The sequence below is a fragment of the Diadema setosum genome, unplaced genomic scaffold, assembly GCF_964275005.1.
Source record: "Diadema setosum unplaced genomic scaffold, eeDiaSeto1 scaffold_33, whole genome shotgun sequence".
NCBI classification, from domain to species: domain Eukaryota; kingdom Metazoa; phylum Echinodermata; class Echinoidea; order Diadematoida; family Diadematidae; genus Diadema; species Diadema setosum.
In genome coordinates this window covers 167,302-187,749 of record NW_027307659.1, presented here as the reverse complement: position 1 = coordinate 187,749, position 20,448 = coordinate 167,302, and the positions used below count along the sequence as shown (strand labels likewise).

The window sequence follows — 20,448 nt, the reverse complement described above, 5'->3', positions numbered from 1 at the left end:
CCGCCAATGGGACTTGTATAATTATTGTATTAAACGTTTACAATAGTTACGTTCAGACGGCAGGCCCTAACCTCGCGGTTAGGAAACCTCGAGGTTTAGCTCTTGCCCCCCTAACTACGACGTGTGTCCACACGACGAATCTTAACCTCGAGGTTACGAAACCTCGAGGTTAAGCTTCTGCCCCCAATAACTACGAGTGGGTCCCACTCGATGTTAAAACCACAAAACCGAAAGTTTCAGCCCACACTGCTAACAAGGCGTCTATTTCTTCTTTAGTCCAACGTACTCTTTTCCCCACCGGCGGCACCAGCTTCCTCTGTCATGGTATGCAGAGATAGCACTGCACTGATGACTTTATGCCTTTATGAAGATATTCGTCGAAAACAATTTTTTTAGCGTCGGAGAAGAATATAGAATACAGTAGCGAGTTCGACGTGTTCAGTTTCAGAGATCGAGCGCATGGGAAGAAAAGATGATGTTGTAATTGTGATGTGCGTCATAGGATTTTCACCTCGGGCGCATGTGTAGTGTATTTGTGGTGTACGTTTGGGAGGTTGACCCGGAAGCAGAGGGAAATTGTGGGGGCTGGAGTTCACGGCGAGGTCACTCTTAACTTCGAGTTCGTTGTTTTTTGTGTCCACACGGTGCTTAACTACGAGTGAGGACCCCCCGCGGCTCGTGGTTAGAGCGCTAACCAGAAGATTTCTCGTGGCTCGAAACATCGAGCAAACCTCGAGGAAAACAACGAACTCGAAGTTAAGAGTGACCTCGCCGTAAACTCCAGCCCCCACAATTTCCCTTTGCTTCCGGGTCAACCTCCCAAACGTACACCACAAATACACTACACGTGAAAAACCTATGACGCACGACACAACAACATCATCTTTTCTTCCCATGCGCTTGATCTCTGAAACTGAACACGTCGAACTCGCTACTGTATTCTATATTCTTCTCCGACACTAAAAAAATGTTTTCGACGAATATCTTCATAAAGGCATAAAGTCATCAGTGCAGTGCTATCTCTGCATACCATGACAGAGAAAAAGAGTACCTGTAAGCGAGTCCGACAGGGTTAGACTAAAGAATAAATAGACGCCTTGATAGCAGTGTGGGCTGAAACTTCCGGTTTTGTGGTTTTAACATCGAGTGGGACCCACTCGTAGTTACGGGGGGCAGAAGCTTAACCTCGAGGTTTCGTAACCTCGAGGTTAAGATTCGTCGTGTGGACACACGTCGTAGTTAGGGGGCAAGAGCTAAACCTCGAGGTTTCCTAACCTCGAGGTTAGGGCCTGCCGTCTGAACGTAACTAATGTAAAGGTCTAGAGATCTAGAGAGGTCTAGAGATTCGACAGACTACTAATAAACTTAATAATAAACATAAATAAACATAACGAGACATGAAAACTCGTCACATTGAGGACGAGTTAGGTGATACGCTTGTGGTCATCAGATGACAGTCATCTGTGATCGACAAAGAAAAGAATGTGATATAGGCACCTTGAAGTTATATTGAGCGTGCATGCGAAACCGTTTCTGTAACCACTCGGCCACGGGTCATCCACGGAAATGGTAAGACAAAAAAACAACAACAATGTATAGATATAACAGGGGGAAAGTCAATGCCCACTCAACTAACGTGGCCGTGTGAACATCTATTGCATTGCTAGACGGAAAAGCGGCCTTGTAACGACTGAGGTCGCTATGCCATTTCTGGCAACTTGGGAAAAATACGTCCCGCAGACATAAAACCTATAATCGGCTGGTTTTGATACATTGCCTTTAATCACAATTTTCAATGTAATGACGTCATCAAATTACAAAACAATGACATCGTCTTGAAAGACAATTGTTCAAAGTACAACACCTCAGTCGTCGTCATTACATACTATGATCGCTTTGACAAAGTCAACCTGCAAAATTTGCTGCAGTCGAAGCAATGTGGTCTCCAACACACAAAAAAGAGGGATATGGCGTGTGTGTGTGTCTGTGTGTGTGTATAGGTGCGTTTATAAACGAACGTGATTTCTACATGGACGAATATGTAATAAAAAATTGAAGAAAAAAAAAACAGTAAGTAGCTAAGTATTTTGTTTCGTGATCTTGTGGGGTTCGAACCCGCAACCTCACGTCTCTGAGACGTCGCCTTTAACCACTCGGCCACACGTCTCGACGGGAAAATATGGGGAACGTTATGGACTTGAAAGACAGTTGTTCAATATATAACACATTCATCGTACGTTGTCAGTTTGCTACTGACACGACGATCTACCATACGAAGATGAGGCAGGTATTAGTACCTGTATGAAATTATTATAGGTATGGTTATCAAATTGCCCTAAAATTTCCTTATAATTGCCTTATTTTTACACACAGTTATGCTATCCCTTTAAACTCGTCACAGTTTAATTAGAATCATTAACATCACACATTAGTACCATATTTAGTTCCATAGCTGATCACGTTTGCTAATCAATTAAGATTAATTGTCTAGAATGTGTTATATGGCCAACCTGTATACACACGTATATACACACACACAATGCTAAATGTATGTATCAAACATCTGTAACACAACTTTGAACTAACTGTAGGAATTATCGCTGCACTTATCATCCATACTTTTTATCACTATCTGAAACTCCACAAAAACCACTAAATGACAAATAATCATCAATACAGAAGACTGAATACCTTTTTAAAAATGTATAGCTTGTTACATGTATAAATCAGCACAAAGTAACCACGACTACATTGTGTTACTGAATTGATATGAACAAATTTCACTTTGTTGAATATACTATATCAGTTTGAAAAGCCCAGCCTGCAAAATTTTGCAGCAGTCGAAGTAATGCAGTCTCCAACGCAAAACAAAGGTATACTGTGTGAGTGTGTGCGTATAGGTGTGTTTACATGCAAACGTGATTTCTACATGGACGAAGGTGTAGTACTCCATTGAAGAAAAAAAGTAAAAAAAAAAATTATTTTCTTTCGTGCTCTTGTGAGGATCGAACCCGTACGTGTGCAACCTCACGTTTCTAAGACGACGCCTCTAACCACTCGGCCATACGTCTCGACGAGAAAAGTAGAGGAACGTAAACTTATGTACGTGAAAGATGAATCAGGAATCGTTTGGTCCGCATTCCATTCTCATTTTCAGTTTTAAACTGCAAAATTGTCAACCTCATGAGAAGATTTCAAAGAACAAAATGCATGATTACTGCAGCTTATTGTCTCAGCTACAACATACTTAAATTTCAGAGGAAATGAAGCAAAATCAGCTGAGATAAAGGTGCTTAAACGTTGTCAAGTCAATGGATGGTTTAAAAAAAAAATCACCTCCCATAGACATAACACGTAAACTTGTCCGATTTTGCATCTTTACTTTCAATCACAATTTAAAGTATGATGACGTCATCAAATTTCAAAACCATGACATAGACTTGAAAGGCAAATGTTTAAAGTACATTATATGTGAATTTGGGATAATATTGAGCTTAAACAACAGAGATACGAGCAAATGAATGTCAGAAACAGTACCTCAAAAAAATCAATTCCACTTTTTTTTATTTAAAATGACGATATGATGACGTCATCGCGTTTTCCTGGCAATATTGATACTAGCAATGTTATTTACAATTCATATACTTTTGTAATATGCAATAGAAATATAGGGTCAACGGACGATTTAAAGAGCTATGGCTAAATAAACAAAGACATGTTTTTTCACTATATTTGCAGAAAGACGCGCACGTGGAATTTCAACTTTGACGCCAGTGCATTCCTTTGTTATAGGTCGAAATCGATCGAAAATCAATGGATGTTGTTACTCAAAGTATCAGGAATCCAAATCAGTCAAAAAAATTGCATTTTCATGTTGCTTACGCCCTCTGCGCGCGAAATTGCGCGGACGGACGCGCACGCGAGAAAATGTTTGAAACGCTTAAAATTGTCTGAAACTTCGAGATTTCCCATTGGGAAGTCGTTTTGAGCCTTTTAAAATTTTGACGCGCGCGTACGCGCGCGTAATGAAGACCTGGGTAACTAGCGTTAAAAAGTAAGATAGAGCGTGACCTGAACTTCATGTCCACCGAAAATGATACAGAAATGACATCTAGTTATGAAGTTATGATCGATCATGTGACAAGGTCCGAAAATCACAAAATGGCGCCTAGATGACGTCATAGATATGTTACTGTCATGAAAACCTTATTGTGGCTAGATATTGTTATGAGACATGTTGACTGAAAATTTCATGTCATTCCGTAATGTCATTGTTGAGATATTGACGACACAAAATTGTCCAGAAAGAAAGAAGAATAAAAAACGAGATATGAAACTCGTCACGCTGACGAGTTAGGTGATACGCTTGGGGTCATCAGGTGTCGGTCATCTGTGATCGACAAAGAAAAGAATGTGATATAGGCACCTTGAAGTTATATTGAGCGTGCATGCAAAACCGTTTTTCTAACAACTCGGCCACGGGACATCCCCGGAAACAGTCAATGCCCACTCTACAATCGTGGCCGCGTGAACATGTATGGCATTGCTAGACGGAAATGCGGCCTTGTAACGACTGATGTCGCTATGCCATTTCTGGCAACTTGGGAAAGATACGCGCCGTAGACATAAAGCCTATAATCGGCTGGTTTTGATACCTTGCCTTTAATCACAATTTTTAGTGTGATGACGTCATCAAAGTACAAAATAATGACATGGTCTTGAAAGACAATTGTTCAAAGTACAACACCTCCGTCGTCGTCATTACATACTATGATCGGTTTGACAAAGTCAGCCTGCAAAATTTTGCAGCAGTCGAAGCAATGTGGTCTCCAACACAAAAAAGAGGGATATGGTGTGTGTCTGTGTGTCTGTGTGTGTGTATAGGTGCGTTTATATACGAACGTGATTTCTACATGGACGAATATGTAATACAAAATTGAAGAAAAAAAAGTAAAATAAAAAAAAAATGTTTCGTGATCTTGTGGGGTTCGAACCCGCAACCTCACGTCTCTGAGACGGCGCCTTTAACCACTCGGCCATACGTCTCGACGAGAAAATATGGGGAACGTAAACTTATGTATGTGAAAGATACATGGGGAATCGGTTTGTTCACATTCCATTTTCATTTTCAGTTTTAAACTGCAAAATTGTCAATCTGATGAGGAGATTTCAAAGAATAAAATGCATGATTACTGCAGCTTATTGTCTCAGCTACAACATATTAAAGTTTCAGAGGAAATGAAGCAAAATCAGCTGAGATAAAGGTGCTTAAACGTTGTTAAGTCAATTGATGCTTTTAAAAAAAATCACCTCCAATAGACAATACACGTAAACTTGTCCGATTTGGCGTCTTTACCTTTAATCACAATTTAAGGTATGATGACGTCATCAAATATCAAAAGCATGACATTGACTTAAAAGGCAAATGTTCAAAGTACAACATATCTGAATTTGGGATAATATTGAGCTTAAACAACAGAGATACGAGCAAATGAATGTCAGAAACAGTACCTTAAAAAAATTAATTCCACTTTTTTGATTTCAGATGACGATATGATGACGTCATATTGTAATTATGGAAATAATGATACTTGAAACGTTATTTTCAATTCATATGCTTTTGTAATGTGCAATAAAAACATAGGGTCACCTGACGTTTTAAAGAGCTATGGCGAAATAAATAAAGACATGTTTTTCGCTATATTTCCACATAGACGCGCACACGAAATTTCAACTTTGACGCCAGCGCATTCCTTTGTTATAGGTCGAAATTGATCGGAAATCAATGGATATTGTTACTTAATGTATCAGGAATCCAAATCTGTCAAAAAATGTGCATTTTCATGTTGCTTACGCGCACTGCGCGCGGAAATGCGCGGACGGACGCGAACGCGCGGAACGCTTAAAATTGTCTGAAACTTCGAGATTTCCCATTGGGAAGTTGTTTTGAGCCTTTAAAAAGTTTGACGCGCGCGTACGCGCGCGTAAAGATGTCCTTGGTAATTAGCATTACAAAGTAAGATTGAGCGTGACCTGAACTTTATGTCCACCGAAAATGGTACAGAAATGTCCTTTAGTTATGAAGTTATGATCGATCATGTAACATGTCCGAAAATCACAAAATGGCGCCTAGATGACGTCATAGATACGTTACTGTCATGAAAACCTTATTGTGGCTAGATATTGTCATGAGACATGTTGACTGAAAATGTCATGCTATTCCGTCATGTCAATGTTGAGATATTCACGACACAAAATGTGCCAGAAAGAAAGAAGAATAAAAAGAAAGAAAGGAAGATTTTGACAAACACAATAGGAGATACGCTAAAAGCGTATCACCTAATAAAAAGAAAGAAAGGAAGATTTTGACAAACACAATAGGAGATACGCTAAAAGCGTATCACCTAAAAAACACCAATGTATAGATATAACAGGGGGAAAGTCAATGCCACTCAACTAACGTGGCCGTGTGAACATCTATTGCATTGCTAGACGGAAAAGCGGCCTTGTAACAACTGAGGTCGCTATGCCATTTCTGGCAACTTGGGAAAAATACGTCCCGCAGACATAAAACCTATAATCGGCTGGTTTTGATACCTTGCCTTTAATCACAATTTTCAGTGTAATGACGTCACCAAATTACAAAACAATGACATCGTCTTGAAAGACAATTGTTCAAAGTACAACACCTCAGTCGTCGTCATTATATATATACTATGATCGGTTTGACAAAGTCAACCTGCAAAATTTTGCTGCAATCGAAGCAATGTGGTCTCCAACACACAAAAAAAGAGGGATATGGCGTGTGTGTGTGTCTGTGTGTGTGTATAGGTGCGTTTATATACGAACGTGATTTCTACATGGACGAATATGTAATATAAAATTGAAGAAAAAAAAGTAAAATAGCTAAGTATTTTGTGTCGTGATCTTGTGGGGTTCGAACCTGCAACCTCAAGTCTCTGAGACGTCGCCTTTATCCACTCGGCCATACGTCTCGACGAGAAAATATGGGGAACGTAAACTTATGTATGTGAAAGATACATGAGGAATTGTTTTGTCCACATTCCATTTTCATTTTCAGTTTTAAACTGCAAAATTGTCAATCTGATGAGAAGATTTCAAAAAATAAAATGCATGATTACTGCAGCTTATTGTCTCAGCTAAAACATACTAAAGTTTCAGAGGAAATGAAGCAAAATCAGCTGAGATAAAGGTGCTTAAACATTGTTAAGTCAATGCATGGTTTTAAAAAAAATCACCTCCAATAGACAATACACGTAAACTTGTCCGACTTTGCGTCTTTACCTTTAATCACAATTTAAGGTATGATGACATCATCAAATATCAAAAGCATGACATGGACTTAAAAGGCAAATGTTCAAAGTACAACATATCTGAATTTGGGATAATATTGAGCTTAAACAACAGAGATACGAGCAAATGAATGTCAGAAACAGTACCTTAAAAAAATTAATTCCACTTTTTTGATTTCAGATGACGATATGATGACGTCATATTGTAATTATGGAAATAATGATACTTGAAACGTTATTTTCAATTCATATGCTTTTGTAATATGCAATAAAAATATAGGGTCACCTGACGTTTTAAAGAGCTATGGCGAAATAAATAAAGACATGTTTTTCGCTATATTTCCACATAGACGCGCACACGAAATTTCAACTTTGACGCCAGCGCATTCCTTTGTTATAGGTCGAAATTGATCGGAAATCAATGGATATTGTTACTTAATGTATCAGGAATCCAAATCTGTCAAAAAATGTGCATTTTCATTTTGCTTACGCGCACTGCGCGCGGAAATCCGCGGACGGACGCGAACGCGCGGAACGCTTAAAATTGTCTGAAACTTCGAGATTTCCCATTGGGAAGTTGTTTTGAGCCTTTAAAAAGTTTGACGCGCGCGTACGCGCGCGTAAAGATGTCCTTGGTAATTAGCATTACAAAGTAAGATTGAGCGTGACCTGAACTTTATGTCCACCGAAAATGATACAGAAATGTCCTTTAGTTATGAAGTTATGATCGATCATGTAACATGTCCGAAAATCACAAAATGGCGCCTAGATGACGTCATAGATACGTTACTGTCATGAAAACCTTATTGTGGCTAGATATTGTCATGAGACATGTTGACTGAAAATGTCATGCTATTCCGTCATGTCAATGTTGAGATATTCACGACACAAAATGTGCCAGAAAGAAAGAAGAATAAAAAGAAAGAAAGGAAGATTTTGACAAACACAATATTAGATACGCTAAAAGCGTATCACCTAAAAATAAAGAGAGATTTTGACAATCACAATAGGTGATACGCTAATAGCGTATCACCTAATAAACATACCCAGAAGATGTCGTCTTTGGTTATCTTTCTCAAACCTCTTTCTGTTTAAGACAAATTACAGTACTATGGCATCAGAGGGATAAACTTAGACAGGTTCAAGAACTATCTTCAGAATCGTATGCAGTATGTTTGTGTTAATGGATATTCCTCTCCTATCTACAGTCTATCAATGTTGGTGTACCTCAGGGATCTGTTTTAGGCCCTTTGCTTGTTATATTGTACATTGATTATTTGCAATATGCTTGTAACATTTTAGAAGCCACTCTATATGCTGATGATAACAATTTATTTATTTCTGGTAAAGATTTCAGGGACACATGTGCAATATCAAACACTGAATTGAATAAAATAAACCAATGGTCTTTAGCACACCTATCAAGCTGAAATTGAATGTTGATAGGACTGTATGAATGATTTTTAGAACCAAAAATAGAATAAATAATACGGAACATGTAAATATATGTATTGCAGGCACAAGTATTCCCTTTGTACATTCAGCTATATAGATTCTTATGAGTAATACTCTGCCCCCCCCCCCAAAGGAAAAACGCAGTATCTAACATATTTGTCGATTTTCACTTTTTTTAGCACAAATATAGTCAGTGGGCAATCCTTGTTCATATGACATATTCAGATTGGAAAGCTACTTTTCCGTAGCTGCCAAACGCAGTATCTACACTTAACTTGCACTTTCCCCAAAGAAAAACGCAGTATCTACAAAGCTAGTCTTAATTACCAGACACTGTTATTAATATATGTGAATTCTTTGCCGGTTGTTCTGTAATTTGAACGTAAACTACTTTCTTTAGATATACTTGCTCAATAATTAGACATAATGTTCAAAATATCTAACCGAAACAATAATGATTAGTAAATATTTTGATGAGATCGTGATCCTAATATAAAATACAGTGTGTGATTAAGAGTAACCGAGTGCACATTAAAACAATAGAGCACAGAGCGGTGAGTTGGCTCAGTCGGTAGCGCGTCTGCCTCACGATCACGCGGCCCGGGTTCGAACCCGAGTCTGGACTGAGCAATGTTGTGTGTAAACATACCGTCCCCTCTAGCAAGAGGCAAAACACTCTGTCCCTCGGATAGGACATAAAATGGAGGTCCCGTGTATGAGAGAGTCACAGCTCATGCACGTAAAAGATCCCGCTTCATTCATTCATCGCAAAGAGCAGGGTGTCTAACCCGGTGAAGTGGTCCCACCCCACATCCAACTGGACCCTACGGAAGACCAGCTTAGTGTAGCTGAATATGGGCTATCCAGCCATCTTCACGGATGGAAACTGAACAACACAACAGTGTTAATGACAGCAGCTTGCAGCTAGCTGCACACTGCACTGAGCATGCAGTCAGCACAGGGCCCGGCTGGTCAGCATACAGTGTGTACTTGGATTAAAACAAAATGTTGTCGCGGGGAAAATTACTCGTGAGCCTTGCCCTCAATGAAAATTTATCTGCAGATAATGAGTAAGTTATTCAAAACTATTTCAATATTGAACAAATAAAGCTGATCGTTTGTCACACGAAGCGAGGTAAAAACAAATGAAGACCTGAATATAAGAACGACCCAAGTCCAATTTTTGGCCAAATTTAGTTTGACATGGGAAATTGTAGCTTATGCATGGACTCATCTTGTGTATAAATGATAAATCCTAATTACCCCCGGAAGTGCCTGAAATGAATGAGTTAAATCTTATATTAATGTAAGAATGAAGGAATTGGGTCATTCTTACATTCATATTATAGCGCCCTCTCTCATCCTTCTCTCATTTCTATAGCAGAATTTCATGTATATGAATCAAAGAACGACCCAAGTCCATAATATCAAAGAACGACCCAAGCCCACCACAGAAAATGGCCTCTCCACAATCAATGTAGATTTTAATTGTCAAGATAATATGTTCTAATTTGTATGTACAATGTTGCCTCCCCATTACAGTTAAATAGAATATCATTGGACAAATTAAAAAGATATGAATTTTTATTTAGCTTACTCGAAATGGTCTTCCATGGACTTGGGTCGTTCTTATATTCAAATACTCAAATGCATGTTTGTCACACGAAGCGAGGTAAACCCAAATGCATACATTTGTGTTTACCTCGCTTCGTAACATGCTTAGACCCTATCATTACGACAGTAGATATAGATCATCTAAGTCTAAGTCTAAGACTTGTCTAGACAGTGACGTTTGAGGCTTGCATCTCTTTTCTAACGTTAGACTTAACGTTAATCAGAACTTTCAGGGTCCGTATTCCGAAAGTCTAAAGAAAGATCTAGTGTGGGACTAGAATAGGCCTACTAGGGCAGGCCTGTTTATAAAACTAAGTACTAAGTAGATCTAAGAAGTCTAAAACTAACGTTAAAATTTGACCACTTAGAATCCTACTATAATTGTTAAGTCAGTGATGTGTCAATGTTCAGTTATCTACTCCTACTCCATACCGTACTGTCTTAAAATCAAATTTTATACCTGACAATAGATTAGATCTATGTGAAAAATATGTAAATGGACAAAATAGAGACAGTTACCCTAAGAATAAGTTGTATTTTATTTCGTATGTAGACCCTGGTGAGACTGGGTTGCGTAAAATGCATGCATGATCCCATGCTGCATGCTAACGTTACAACTTACAAGTGAAAAAAAAAAGTTACATTACAAATTTACATGACATAAAAGAAAAACTTTGGTTCGATCCAGACAGAAGGAATAGGCCTATATCAGTATAGAAAGCGGATGTCACTTCAATCTAGACCGGTTCTAGATGTATTTTTTTTTTTCTTATTGAAGATTCTTGTCTCGTGTAGGGGTTAGACTAAACCTTCTAACCCAGTTAGGCTATTTTTTTTTTCTGTCAGTATCGTGCATAATAGCCTGAGGCTGTAGACCCGTGTAGCCTGCTACGTAGCCAGCCTAGAATAAACGATATAAAACTAGTCCAGATCGATCTAGGTCCAGACATCCGATTTAGATTTATTTTGGTCTAGACAGACTCTAGCCTAGACTGTACAGATCAAGATCTAGTATGCTTGATGCTAGTTAGCGGCTAGTTAGCGGCTGTAATGTGATGCTACATGTAGCATCACATTACAGCCCTGGCAAGCTTCATATTAAACACGTAACGTTACAGCAAGATCGGTCTGGGAATGTAAGTAAAACGTCCCAAGAACGATCTGTTATTTGTTAATGTTATGAAGCCTATTCTGTAATTAGGGCATAAATGCATCCCCCAGGGCCCAAGGTTGAGGATGGTGCATCATGAATACTTTTACAATGATGTATACATGCATAGACGCCTACATAATTATGGCAGAAGATTAATCCTAGTCATTCCGCTGTAGATACTGCGTTTTTCCTTGGGGAAATTCGTTCCATTGTAGATACTGCGTTTTTCCTTGGGGAAATCAGTCAATTGCATGGGGTTTCCCCAAAGTATCTACGTTTTCATCAATAACTTAAAAACGAAACAAAAACACAAAATGATATTTTCCAGGAAAATTGGTATCTAGATAGACTACAATTCCACAATGAAGGATTTTTTCAAAAGAGTATATTTTCCAAGGGCTTTGGCAAAAATATAAAATGGCGAATATCTCGGTTGTTGAGAAATGGAGCTGGATGTAGATACTGCGTTTTTCCGGGGGGGGGGGGTACTAGATGATCATTTGACTTGGAAGAATCACGTAGATGAAGCATGCTGTGAGATATCTAGAGCTGTTAGTGCAATCAACAGAATAAGTGGAATAATACCTTCAAATGTTCTTTTGAATTTGTATTATACTATGATTTTACCACGTATTTTGTATTGTAACATTATTTGGGGAAATTGTGCCAATTATCTACTGAAACGTATTTATTTTCTTCAAAAACGTGCAATCAGAATTATTACAAAATCTCAACCCTTAACTCATACACAGCCCATTTTTAACAAGTTTAGGTTATTAACAGTGTATGATATTAACAAATTTGCTGTCTGCATTTTTATATACTCTTATATTAATAATATCTTGCCCAAATTTCTCGGTAATTATATTACTTTAATCAGGTTAGAAATACATATAATACTCGGCAATTTTATAATTTGTATATCCCAAATTATAGATATAATCACTCCAGACGAACAATATGTTATGCTGGTTCTTCTTTATGGAACGCCTTGCCAATTAATGACTTAAAGTGTACCAACAGTCTGAATTTATTTAAGAAAAGATATAAAATGCATTTATTAAGTTTATTTATTTATTTATTTATTTAGTCATATTTATACAGGGTGGCCCTATCAGTAGTCAATGCACTGTTCTCCCTAGAGGCCCTGTGTCACAAACTCATTCATAAAAGTCAAACGAAACAGACAAATAACACTACAGAAATATACAACAGAGATTACAGAAAATGGATCTAACAAGATCAACATATATCAGATAACAAATAACCCAGGTTATGAGGCGAAATGTTTCAAATAATTACAGCAAAAGGTAGCTTTTGAAGGAGAACTGCGTATAATTGCAGGAAGTGCATTCCAAAGCATAGCTCCAGAGAAAGACAAAGCCCTTTTCCCACTCTCAGAGGTGACTCTGGGCAAAACAAGACCATGGGTGCCCGCCCTTCTTGTCCTGTACCGATGTGTACTACTGCATAGCGTGAAGCGATCAATCAAATAGGATGGAGCAGAACCATTAATTACATCATATAAGAGCTTAGCCCGATGGAACCGCCAACGTTCCTCCATGGGAATCCAATGCAAAGTTTTGAACATTTGAGAGGAAGGTGTTAAAGGATTTGCTTTCAGTATTATCCTTGCCATTTGTTTATGTTGTTTGATCAGTATCGACCTGTTGCGCTGATTGCAATTCGTCCAGGCATTACAGCAATAGTCAAAGTAAGGTAGGACCAGTGCATTACCGAGCAATCTAGCGCTGTCAAGAGTTAGATATTTTCTAACTCGTCTGAGTAATGCTAATCTGGTTGCTATCTTTTTTGAGGTATATTTGATTTGCTCTTGCCAGCTAAGATGCTGGTCCATCCAGACCCCTAAATACTTCACACTTTGGACCTGTTTGATAATTACATCATTCACCTTAAAGACCATATTCAGATTGGACTGAACAAACTTCTGTTGTGTGCCAACAACAAGTACCTGTGTTTTATCTACATTGAGTGTGAGGTGATTCTCATCTAACCAAGACTTCACTTTCTTGAGTTCTCGGTTCAAAACCATTTCTATTCTTTCAGGATTTGGATCACTGAACATCATAACAGTATCATCTGCATACATCTAAGTCAATAATTTGTCTGTTTTTGTATGATTTTTAATTAGATTATTATGTATAAGGATTAACATATTATGCTAACTTGCCTTGTTGTTTTGTCTCTTGTCGGTTTTGTACTTTGTAATGTCTTCTGTTTAAATTTTTATGATGTGTTTTGTCTTGTCAATGCATAGTTTAATGTATTTCTTGGTGATTGACTTAAAAAGGCTAGTTTAAGCCTATGTTGATTCCTCCACTTCTCTTGATATAGCGCCTATGTTTTTTATATATTTTTTATTTTGCCTTCATGATGTCCCTTGTATGCTGTCATGTGCAATGTGATTGTCTCTTTTATCAGATTTGTGGAAATAAATTGAATTGAATAAAAAAAAAAAAAAAAAAAAAAAAAAAAAAAAAAAAACCTGTCTCAATGAATTGCGTGCTGTGTTGCGCTGGGTGATAATTTGCAATATAATTGCACTTCGGGTACCTGATAGCAAATGTCGTTACAATACATTTTGTACAAAGTATGAGCGCTATTGCATGTTATTATTTTTTTTTTATGTTCTCATACTTTCATGAGCAAGATGGGCTAAACCCGAAAAACACAATGAAATATAAAAAATTCTAAGCCTAGACAGTTAACTACTAATTACAAATTATTACTATGAAAACAGTATTTCATTTTAACCATCCTTCCAAATTCTAAAATTACAGGTTGGATTTTATGTGAAGCAAAGAAATCACATGATTGCCTAAGCAACCGGAAAGCTTCTCGAGCCTTGTTGTGCTTTATGTTACGATCAAAAACACACTGAGAACGATCGCGCAAAAGAAACAATGCAATACTGTGCAGACTGTTTATTTACAGTGATCTTTCGGTACAACACCGATCTATCTGTACAATTAACAATAAGATCAATTACATAATAATTATGTTACAGTCGAATAAGGAAATAAGATAAGAGAATAATATTTTAGTTACCTGCAAAGGAATTGCCCAATGGTAATATATAACTAGTTCATAAGACATCTAACAAGAGATTCAGCGATATATAGGTAAATTCAGCCAAGAAAAACGCTCGTGATGAGTGAATTTTAAGGGAATAATGTCTAAGAATGACTTGCCGTGAGAGAAAACATATTTAGGTAATGGCTGGCTTGAGACTCTTGGTGCTTGCGACGTTAATTTCACTATGGGCGTGGTTGGCACTACATTGGGGAAAAAAAGAAGAAAAGGTGAAGCCGTTTTCAAGAATGTTATTTTTATGTAAACAAAGTATGATATAAGATACAGAAATTATTTTCTATGTTTAACATATAAACTTTACTCTTGAATGAGAAAAGTGCTTTGACATGTGCGATATTCGACTCTTAGAGGTATATCTTTGATATTTCATATTTCTGAAAAAAGCAATTCTTTTCCTACATTAGTTTAATGTTACTAGTCGAAAAACAAATTGAAAGTTACAACTTTAGCAGTGTTTCTAGAACACTTATTTTATAGTATACAAATATTCAATGTTTATGAGTGCGATGGTTCCGAATATTACATGAGCGTGCAAGTTTAACCGTTCTATTCAACGACGCGAAGCGGAGTTGAATAGAACGGTTAAACTTGCACCGAATGTAATATTCGGTACCGTCGCACGAATGATAAACATTGAATATTTGTTTTATACAACACATGATATTGAAATATTTAGGCATGGTCTAGAGTCTAGACCAAGGTAGATATGCTTTAACCCTAAATAAGTAGGCCCTAGGTCGAGAACTATGCGAAAGCCTACTCCTATTAAACGTTATGCCTACTATAGCTATACGTAGCGTACTGCCACTGGATGGCTCGATCTGCTGTAGGCCTAGGTCTTGAAAAAAAGGTCTAACTAAACCCTATATATAGGGCTAGAGAGTTTGCTTACCACTATTTAAAGCATACTGTATTTGACCACTTTCTTAGTATTTGCTGCTGCACTTCACTCATGATTAGCAATGCGCGGAGATCCTCATCAGAGACGAGAACAAAGCTCGGGTGAGAAGAGGTACAAGTAGGTTTACGTAGCCATGATAACGTAGTGGCGCTTTATGGCATGGCCATGCGTGTATAACGGTGGACTGGTACGGTGGTGGTGAACTGGTTGCGTGCTGGCGCAGCGCACACCCTACGGGTGCAAACCAAACCCTACGGGTGCGCGTATGCGCCATCAATGCCAGCTAGCTAGTGTACGATACACAAGTTCAGTGTGTCCTAGGGTCTATTGCACTGCCGGCTCGCTTGTACCGTTCAATAGTCGACTATTGCACTGCCATTGAGAGTGAGCGTTGGATAGCTGATTCCTCTGAATGTCATGTGACCCGCATTCATCCAATCAGATGGCAAGATTCCATACATGTGTTGTATAAAATATTGTGATTAGGTGTGTCCTAGAGGCCCCTGTTCATTTCGTAAAAATCCATTAACGACGCTCTTCACATTCACCTCTAGTAAGTAAAAATAAAAATAAAAATGATGCAACTACATTGAAAGCTGGCAAAGGGTTAGGTAGAATGTGTTGATAGAGCATGTACAACTTTAGATCAATCTGATAATCCCTTCAGTGTTGTTGATATGGTGTTTGACATCCTGTGCTTGTTGTTTGTTTTTTTGTTTTTTTTTTTTTGTTTTTTTGGTCTCATTCGTCGCACAACTACCACAGCTTAACTCTTTATGTGCCACGTTCGCACGTAAGACTCAGTCGACGGCGTGCCAACTTCGCATATTCTGCTCAATAAACAAAGCCGCCAAGACCGATCGATAAACCGCTAATTACTGCTAATCCCGCGGCACAATGAAAGCGTTTCTCGTGCTTTTGTTCCTCTCATATACGGCTTGCATTCTATGTGGTGATTGACTATCAAGCGATGTTCCCAACTAGATTTGCTCGTATATTCTAAGTTTCTGTCACGGTTTTATGTGCAAAAGTCATGCCTTTACAGTAATGTAGCAACTAGTCATTCAAAAGAAAAATTAAAAATAGAGTCGTCATACAATTTATATCGAAACAAAGCTTAGCGTTCCTCTTTAACTTTGCCTAATATTATGCTCATCTTAACAGAAATTTGTAGAAGTTATACAAATTGGAAAAACAGAAGTCTTTCTCGAAGCATGACTACCTTCGTGTCTCAGAACAACGTGGCACACAGGGGGTTTCCATAATGGCATACAAAGAGTTAAAGGGTGTGTAGAGTTCTGCACTCTTATTTCTGCCGAGTCAAAATTTCAACTCTGAATCCGAGTCAAAAATGTTTCACTCCGATCCGTGTAAATTTAACACCAACCGTGTACTTCTGACTCAAATCCGAGTTATCATTTTGGTTATCGGACTTTTTACACGTGCGCAGAGTCACATCACAAATACCCAGCGCGGTGTACATGGCATATGCGCGCTACAATCGGACAAAACATGTCATGTGTCCTATGTGACGTAGTACCCCCGCGGAAAAAAAGCGTCATTTCTCGACGATCCGCCGCGAACGCGAGATGTCTTGCAACTTTTTGTCTTTAAGATGGACAATTTTGTGTGCACTTTTCTAGAGGAATGCGAAATGGAGGAATACATAGGAGTCTTCATTGGTGAGTACCCACCTCATTCACAACACTCATATAAATAATTGCCTGAAACATGGTCTACACAGTCAGTTTTATTTAGGGCAAAATGAACAGTCACATTGACTGAATGGCGTAGCCGTAGGCGTCCGTACTGTAGCTCGTACCTTTTGTACGTGGCCCTGGGCAATATGCTATATGTTAGAACCAATCTACAACAGACGCGAACCTACCGTGCGGCGGCCTACGGCTACGCCATTACCAGTCAATGTGTCCGTGTCGAAAGTTCAATTTGCCCCAAATAAAATTGATGTATATGAGTGTTGCGAATGAGGTGGGTACTCACCGATGAAAACTCTTAAGTATTCCTCCATTCCGCATTCCTCTAGAAAAAATGCACACCAAATCCGAGTCATACTACACCAAAATGGGTTACTTACAATGCGGGAAATGACATCGTATCAGAGTGAAATTCTGATCTTTCCGAGTCAAATTTGACACTTTCCGAGTTAATTTGACGCCACAGAAATGACTCGGAAAGTGACTCGGAATCCGAGTGAAATCATTTGATTCGGAAGTCCAAGTAGCTTTCACACGGAAGGAGTTGACTCCCAGCTGGCGCCATTTCCGAGTCACATTTCACACTTTCCAAGTTATTTTTGACGCCGCAGAAATAAGAGTGTGGCCGAGGTGTAGATTTAGCTTTTAACATTTTGCGAGATATTCAGAAACCACTCTTTCAGATGTCAAAGAGCATGCAGTTCTAAGGGGTATCAAAAGTTTATTCGATGAAAATCGGTTTTGAAATGGCTAAGATATCCAAAAACAAGGTGAAACAAAGAAATCCTCATAAAGTTGTGGCATGTCGCCTCTTATTATTAGCACTTTCTTGGATATCTCAGCCATTTTAAAATCAATTTTCATCAAATAAACGTTGACTCCTTCTTAGAATTACATGCTCTTTCATATTTCATAAGAGGCTTTTCATTATCTCACTAAGGAATGTTCAAAACAGTACTGTACAGTCCCTTTAAGGCCAAGTATGTTCAAGAGATGGAGTAACAATACTCGTCTTTCCTTTGATCACATCTCTAATGCCGCCAATCAGAAATAGTTGAAGCATATTATGCTAAACTAGAGCTGCCCCGCAGGTAGGAAAACAATTGATTTGTGTAGAATTGTATCATGATTAGTCACTCTTTAAGAAAGATATGCCTTTATGATCGAAATTGAGTTTTGCCGTCACCTCTTTGCAATGAAACCCTAAACTCATCATGTCACTGTAATCGCGCATAATCTAAGACGACTGTGTGATTTGTTTTCTTTTTTTTTCTTGAGATATTCTATCAAGAAAAAAAAAATATTGATTGTGGTACTTGGTAGCCTATATAGAACCCCATGATTATCCAATTTTTCGCGTTATCAAATATTCCCCCCAAACAAACATTTGCAATCTTCAATAGATATATTACTTCGTGATAATGTTTTACACACAACTGGTTACAAATACACATGAAATAGATAAACCTACCCTTCCATTTTGACCACTCTTGTGATTAATAGAATGAAACATCGCTTATCTATCAAAATTAATCATAATATTGGGAGATTGTGACCAAGCCATATTTCAGATGTATCTTTAGTAATACGAGAAGGAAAATAATGTAAAGAGGTAAAAAAAAATGTTAAGATGAACATGATTTCATTTTTTATACATTTAAACTTCAAGCATTCAAGCAAAGTTAAAATACTAAGAATATGCTGAAGGATTGTAATAATCATTTTGAGATACACCACAAAAAAAGTCATTTGAGGGACTTGAAAGAGGATTGATAGGGGAACTAAAAATATTAAATTCTGAAAGTGTTTTCTCGTTTGTTTGTTTGTTTGTTTATTTGTTTTCTTTTATAGGGATAACATAATCATACCATGCTCGGAAAGAATATTGTAATGAGTCATCTCATGATGAAAAAATAAATGTTAAATGCAGCATTCTTTCCTTGTATGTAAATGTACTGAGTATGCAATATATTTATTTTGTTTGTACGTTTGTGTGTGTTTTGTGTATGTGTGTGTGTGTGTGTGTGTGTGTGTGTGTGTGTGTGTTGTGCGTGTGCAGTGCATGTTCGGGGTTTGAGTGCAGTGCAAGTTTGAGGATTTGTAATAAGAATGAATCTAAAAAAGAAATAACATTTATTTAAATGTAATAATGTTCCCGTCATTGTTTTCTCGCTAAACATGTATATTTACAAAAGAAATGGGAGCGTTCTAAAACATTACATCAATTTATGGACAGCTAAGCTGATGGATGCGCCCTACAAAAAAGACGGAGAAGGCTACTCGAAGTACCTCCCATTTTGGGGCCCGCGAACACTTAGCAATGTTGTAGATTTGAGCCTGCAATAAACTACTAAGAATATCAGTAAATGCAGACCAATTTCCGATTAACATGTAACCTTACACAGTTGACTGTTTTCGCTTGTTGGCTCAGGCCCTATCTATTATCAATTTTGATTGTATCAAATGGGGATGAAGTTCAATAGTCCTCTTATACAATGTATTAAGATGCTAAATTTAGTGCCGATCATCCACTTATGAATAGCAGAAAGTAAAATAAAGTTAAATTTATATGTTTGTAATTTTTGAGGGGATTAGATAAAAACATAAACCGATCCTCAGTTTCTGAAATATGAAGATATATACTTTTCTGTCTTTTGTTTTTTGCTCTCTTTTTTTTTGGGGGGGGGGGGCTAAGCAAAAATACAGTTATTTCGATCTGTTTTTGGTATTTTTTCCCCTTAGATTTCCGGCTTTGTTCCCATGAATATGAAAGGTCTAAAACAGTTCTGCCAAGTACTTACGGGAGAGTGTTAATTGGTGCGATATAGTCATCGTTGAAAACGTTTTGTGTAGAATGTCACATTTGTACACCCTCTCGTCATCCTCTGTCGCGTTAAAGATATGCAGACAACCGGAATTATCAACTTCGTATTTTGTAGAAATAACAAATGTGGTGTTAGGAATTGACCATGTTGCTATCGCAGGCTCTCCATCTTCATATCCATTCAACGAAGTGCTCCTATACCAGGATAGCGTCACGACATTGCTCAAATTGCCGTTGCTGGAACAACACAGCTTTTCCGCTTTAGCAGGGCACTCCTCCACTAGAGTTAACAGTACGGAGGCGAGAAAATATCCGAACATGGTGATTTCACGTCCTCTTTCAGATAACTCTGAAATGAA

The 20,448-nt window shown here is 37.9% G+C and overlaps 1 long non-coding RNA gene across 1 annotated transcript in view; it reads right to left on the bottom strand.

Annotated features, from left to right (window-relative positions):
- The window catches only part of LOC140245791 (uncharacterized), a 56,714-nt gene that overhangs the window by 16,035 nt on the left and 20,231 nt on the right, over positions 1-20,448 (bottom strand). The gene's annotated exons all lie outside the window — the stretch shown is intronic.